The following is a 5,195-nucleotide window of genomic DNA, read 5'->3' on the forward strand; positions in this document are numbered from 1 at the left end:
TTTTTTGGTCATCGGCATTGAAGCCCTGCCATGGGTGTTGGCGGAATGATCGGCCATGAGTCGGCTGCTAGGCAGCGCTACAGAGGAGCCACTAAGTGGCGCTTAAGGTTGGTCGCCAGTGTGTGCAGGAGACGAAGAGGGCCGCCAGGGCATGAGGTTTGATCTCATGGTGGAAAGAAGCCAGGGCTAGCCAGTGGAAGGAGAGGACTGCCTTGAGAAGGGGCTGCACCCGGGGGACCTCTGGGTCGATTGCAAAGAGGGGAAGAGGGTGGCCGGCTACAGTCAAGCGAGGTGCTGCAGAGTTGAGTTCTTTTGGAGTCGGGTCCCACCAAGGTGAGGGGCCGCCAGCTCTACAGGTTGCGGGGGAGGTGGCCGTCAAAAAAACGACTTGTCTGAGAGGAAGCTCAAAGGCATCAAGGTCGCATTGACTTAGGAGATATGTGCTCATATTACACACAATTGTAAAAGGATCTGCCAAGATTTTTTTGCTCGCTTTAGTCTCGGATCCATGACGTTGTCTTTCTCTCATATCTACTTGTAATTGTGTGAGTATTCTTTGTGTAGGTGTCAGGTATGTAGACTGGGGGTTTGCTAAAGTTTTCTGCAAAGGTCTCAGGTGGTCAATCAATCATGAAAACCATGACGATATGCTTTGAGATTGGGTGTTTGCAATTAGGGATGGTCAGGATTGGGCTTGGAAAATAGCTGTTTGAAGATTGCGTATCATGGTGAGTGTTTGCTAGGGGATAGGGGTGTTGTGAAATCACTGAGCTATATAGAGGCATCGAGTTTATGTGCTGGTGGTTTTCCCATTTCCCCCTTTCCATCTTGTGGTGCCCCCACGGAGGACCCACTGATTGCTTCTTGACCACGTGTTTGTGAATCAAGATGAAGCAGGAATTTGGTCCACTGTTCAAAGGAGATGAGGATACAGATGATTGGCTTGCCGATTTGAAGTTGTTCATGCTGACAGTACTACGGATTCCATGTGACAAAGCAAAGATCCAAAGTCTACCTTTGGTGCTGCGAGGTAAAGCAACAGCTTGGTTCGATGGCTTAGAAGAGGTGCACAAGCAGAATTGGATCGGATTTCGCGAACAATTCTTACAAAGGTATCGAAAGGTGGTCTCGGCTTCGGAAGCTGATGCGAAGATCAAAGGCTTGCAGCAGGACGTAAGTGCAAATTTTGATGTTTTTGTTGATAAATTTGAAGCTTATTGGGGGGATTTGGCAGCTGCTACCCAAGCAACCAATGCGGGATATTTGAAGCTCAAAAGGTTTCTATCATGCTTGCATCCCTATGTTCGTGAAAGAGTCGATTATGAAGATCCAATCACTTATGATGAAGTAGTCAGAGTTGCCAGAGCAAAGAGTCTGAAGATGAAGAAGAAGATGGAGGCAGGTTTGCTACAGTCGGCAATCATGGTAGCCCGTGGACCTAAGCCCAAGCAGACTAATGAGCATCAAGAGGTAAAAGCTCCTTTTTTTGTTGATATCAATGTACTCAAAGCACACGAAGCTGATGCCAGGCTAGAAGAGGTGGAAGAAGTGCCAACCAGGTCTCAACAGGTGCAACAAGGCATATTTAGGGTACCACCCAATTTGCGTCCTCAAGAGAGCGAGGTCGTATAAAAAGTTTTTCAAGAAGAGGTGTCAGTTCCAGAGCCAGCAATGAGGAAGGTAAGAGTGGTCCAAGAATTAACAAGTTCAAAAGCTGAGTCCAATAGTTCTCATAGCTCTAGCAATGTTGTGGACACAGATAGCATGTGGGAGACGGAGTCCATGTCTTCTAGGTACGAAACTTATGATGTTTTTTCATGTAGATGAAGTGATGAATAGTGTATGCGAGTTTCCTGCCAGCCATTTGAAGGTCGAGGAGAAGCATAGTGCATATGTGGAGATGCCTTGTGTGAATCTGCCTGTCAAGCAGCCATCTCTTGTGTCTTGTGATGGTGAGTCCCTATTGGAGGAAGAGATATGGCTTGATTGTGCATCAGACCTAGTTGAAGAACAGGTTTTTGAGAGTGACTTGCAAGAGCTAGAAGCAGAAGTGGAGGTATTTTTAGTTGGTTTGTCTATGGAGGGGGTGGGGCAACCTTGCCTTGGTGAGCATGTCGAGGTGTGCTTTGAAGTTTCAGGGTTTGTGTGTGACCGTGTAGAGTTGACTCTGGTAGATGACTCTATGGAAACTGATACAGGTGCAGCCTATGAGCGTGAGGCTCCATGTAGAGAGGAAGGTGCACACCTTGTAGGTGATGAGGTATTTGAACAGGGTGTTGCTCTATCAGGTCATGCTCTTGAGTATGAGAAGGGGGCCTTGGTGCCGTTTATAGAGGGTTGGGATGCAGGTATGCAAAGGGATCATGTTTGCTTGGCTATGCAGCAAGTGGAGGAAAATGGCAGGGTCTTGCTATTTTATGGGATGCTATGGATACATGTGTTATGGGAGGTTGCTTTACAGGTGTCTTTGTGTTAGTGGCGAGGCTTTTTTGAAGAAGACTATGCTATTGAGGGTTATATAGCAGATGGCATGATAACGGTTTATGGTACAGATGCTTCGAGGTATCAAAAGCACGCTTATGGTTGGCACGAAGGATTATGGATGCAGGGGGACAAAGCTGCATGTTATGAAGAGCTATTAGGATGGCCTGTCTATTGGCCTATAGGTGCAAAGGAAGAGTTGAATGTGCATGCTTTACAGGTGGATGGCCACGGCCATGGTTTTGTATTTGATTCAGGTGGACTCTATGCCATACTTGGGGAAGCCTTCAGCTTTCCATTTGACCCTGGAGGGTGATGCAATAGCAGATGCTTTTCTCTCTATATCTATCCTATCTATATAGCCACTATCATTTTTCTTTTGCAGTCTATAGCTCTATTTTACATCATTCTCTCGATACAGTTCTATCTCTCCTAAATAATGGTGTGGTTGAGCATGACTGCTCAACGAGGGGGTGGGCAATGATGGTACAACCAAGCTGTGTCGATCTATGGAAGTGCAGGAAGTTGAGGCATGGCAATTTACAGGCAAATGGCAAAGACCTTGAGCAGATATTTGATGGAGCCAGGTACACCGAGTTGGAGCACTCGCTAGTCAAAACTCCAAGTGTTTTTTTGCTATCACTGGTGACAGGAGCAAATGCTTATATCACAAGGTTGGGAACGAGGCAAGGGGTGCTGGATGCAGGTGCCATGAAGTTTATGCTATGGGATTTAGAGCGAGATGTCTACAAGAGACACTACTTGCCAGGGTATGTATGCTAAATGTTGCTCGAAGTTGGTCGAAAGAGCTTTGCCAAGTTGAGAGGCATCAAAGTGTTGAAGCTCGATGGAAATCGTCGCGAAGTGTTGCTGTGATATGTGCGCCAAAGATACCTTGTGCTTGAAGACCTTTGTCAAGCAGGCCCCTAATTATGGTGGCTTAGTGGTTTGGATGTTCGATTTGCGGCCGTGCTGCCTTCTCAATGGAGACAATGTTCGACTCGACAGGGCAATTTCTCAACAAGTGAAGGGAAATTATGTGAACTTTTTTGGTCATCGGCATTGAAGCCCTGCCATGGGTGTTGGCGGAACGATAGTTGGCCGCAGGTTGCGTTCGGTGGGAATGGCCACTAAGTTGGAGGATAAGTTTTTTTTTTAATAAAAAAAAGATGCCATAATAAAAAAGACGAGCAGCGCTACAGCAGTTGACGAGCAGCGCTACATGGAAAGTCGACAGCAGTTGACGAGCAGCGCTACATGATAAGTCGACAGGTGGAGGTTGGCGTGCGAGCAACTGTAGAGGAGGTGAGAAGGAGGAGGACACTTGGGCCTTGCATGGGTAGGATGCAGCCAGGAGCAAGGGAGCCAGCTTGCATGGGGGGACGGCCAATTGAAGAAGGGAGGAGTTGACGCCATACAGGGGGTTGCCGACTACATGAGGCTAGGGGAGGAAGGCCGAACGAAGGGGCCTGAAGGAAGTGCTGCAGAGCCGCTACAGGAAGGGGTGGCGGGCCTGAGCACTCGATGACAGTGGGCCGAGGGTGACAGAGCCGCTACAGAGGTAGAGGGGCTGCAGGAGGCGGAGTTTACCAAGGCTGGAGGGCCACTGGGTGGCGCAATTAAACAAGGCAAGAAAGAGCCGAGGTGGCGGGTCTGAGTCAGCTGCAAGGCAACGCTACAGAGGATCCACTAAGTGGCGCTTAAGGTTGGTCGCCGGTGTGTGCAGGAGACGAAGAAGGTCGCCAGGGCATGCGGTTTGATCTCATGGTGGAAAGAATCCAGGGCTGGCTAGTGGAAGGAGAGGACTGCCTTGAGAAGGGGCTGCACCCGGGGGACCTCTGGGTCGATTGCAAAGATAGGAAGAGGGTGGCCGGCTACAGTCAAGCGAGGTGCTGCAGAGTTGAGTTCTTTTGGAGTCGGGTCCCACCAAGGTGAGGGGCCGCTAGGTCTACAGGTTGCGAGGGGTGGCCGTCAAAAAAACGACTTGTCTAAGAGGAAGCTCAAAGGCATCAAGGTTGCATCTACTTAGGACTATTGTGCCTAGGGCTTCTACCCCTCTAAATGCTACAAAGAATACTCCATGGACTTTGAAACAAGCCACCTCAAGGTCGAGAGAAGAGTTTTGAGAAGTCGTGTGAAGTCATACCAAGAAGTCCCAACAACAATGGATGTCAAGAGTGGTCAGCCCATGAGGGATTGTTACAAAAGGTGATGCCTACACGAATAAGGGCATCCGCAAGAAAGGTTGCTCCTTTCATGCCAAGCGGATCATGGTAAATGCATTCCCAAGAGACATCCGGAACTGCCAAAGAATAACCTGTCCCCTTGGCTAGTAGCAAGTTATGAGATGGAATAGGTGATTGACCTAAGGGACTAGTGGGAAGGATGGGAGAGGTGAAGGGGGTGGCTGGAGAAAGTGGCGTGGAAAGAGAGGAGTGGGGACTATAGGAGGAGGGGATATTCGTGGCAAAACTGCGGTGAAAGGTGTATCTAGTAGCTCATCCTATTATAGAGGGTCAAAATACTTACCTATGGAAACCCCCTGTTGTTGGCCTAGTGCATGCTCATCACTCGGGGTGCCAAATTGGCATGGCGGTCCCTAGTGACTACCATGAACCTACTACCATCCCTCCTATTCCTGGGCACCTCTCTTGATGGAGATACTTGACTAATACATATGACATTTTCCATTCACATGCTCAAGAGAATGAGCA

At 48.6% G+C, this 5,195-nt stretch overlaps 1 pseudogene; it reads left to right on the top strand.

Moving 5' to 3' along the window:
* Positions 1 to 740: 740 nt before the first annotated feature.
* LOC147437794 (uncharacterized) lies at positions 741 to 2,797 on the top strand (annotated as a pseudogene).
* Positions 2,798 to 5,195: the final 2,398 nt, after the last annotated feature.

Source organism: Adiantum capillus-veneris, chromosome 17 (assembly GCF_014529385.1).
Source record: "Adiantum capillus-veneris isolate H3 chromosome 17, ASM1452938v2, whole genome shotgun sequence".
NCBI classification, from domain to species: Eukaryota; Viridiplantae; Streptophyta; class Polypodiopsida; order Polypodiales; family Pteridaceae; genus Adiantum; species Adiantum capillus-veneris.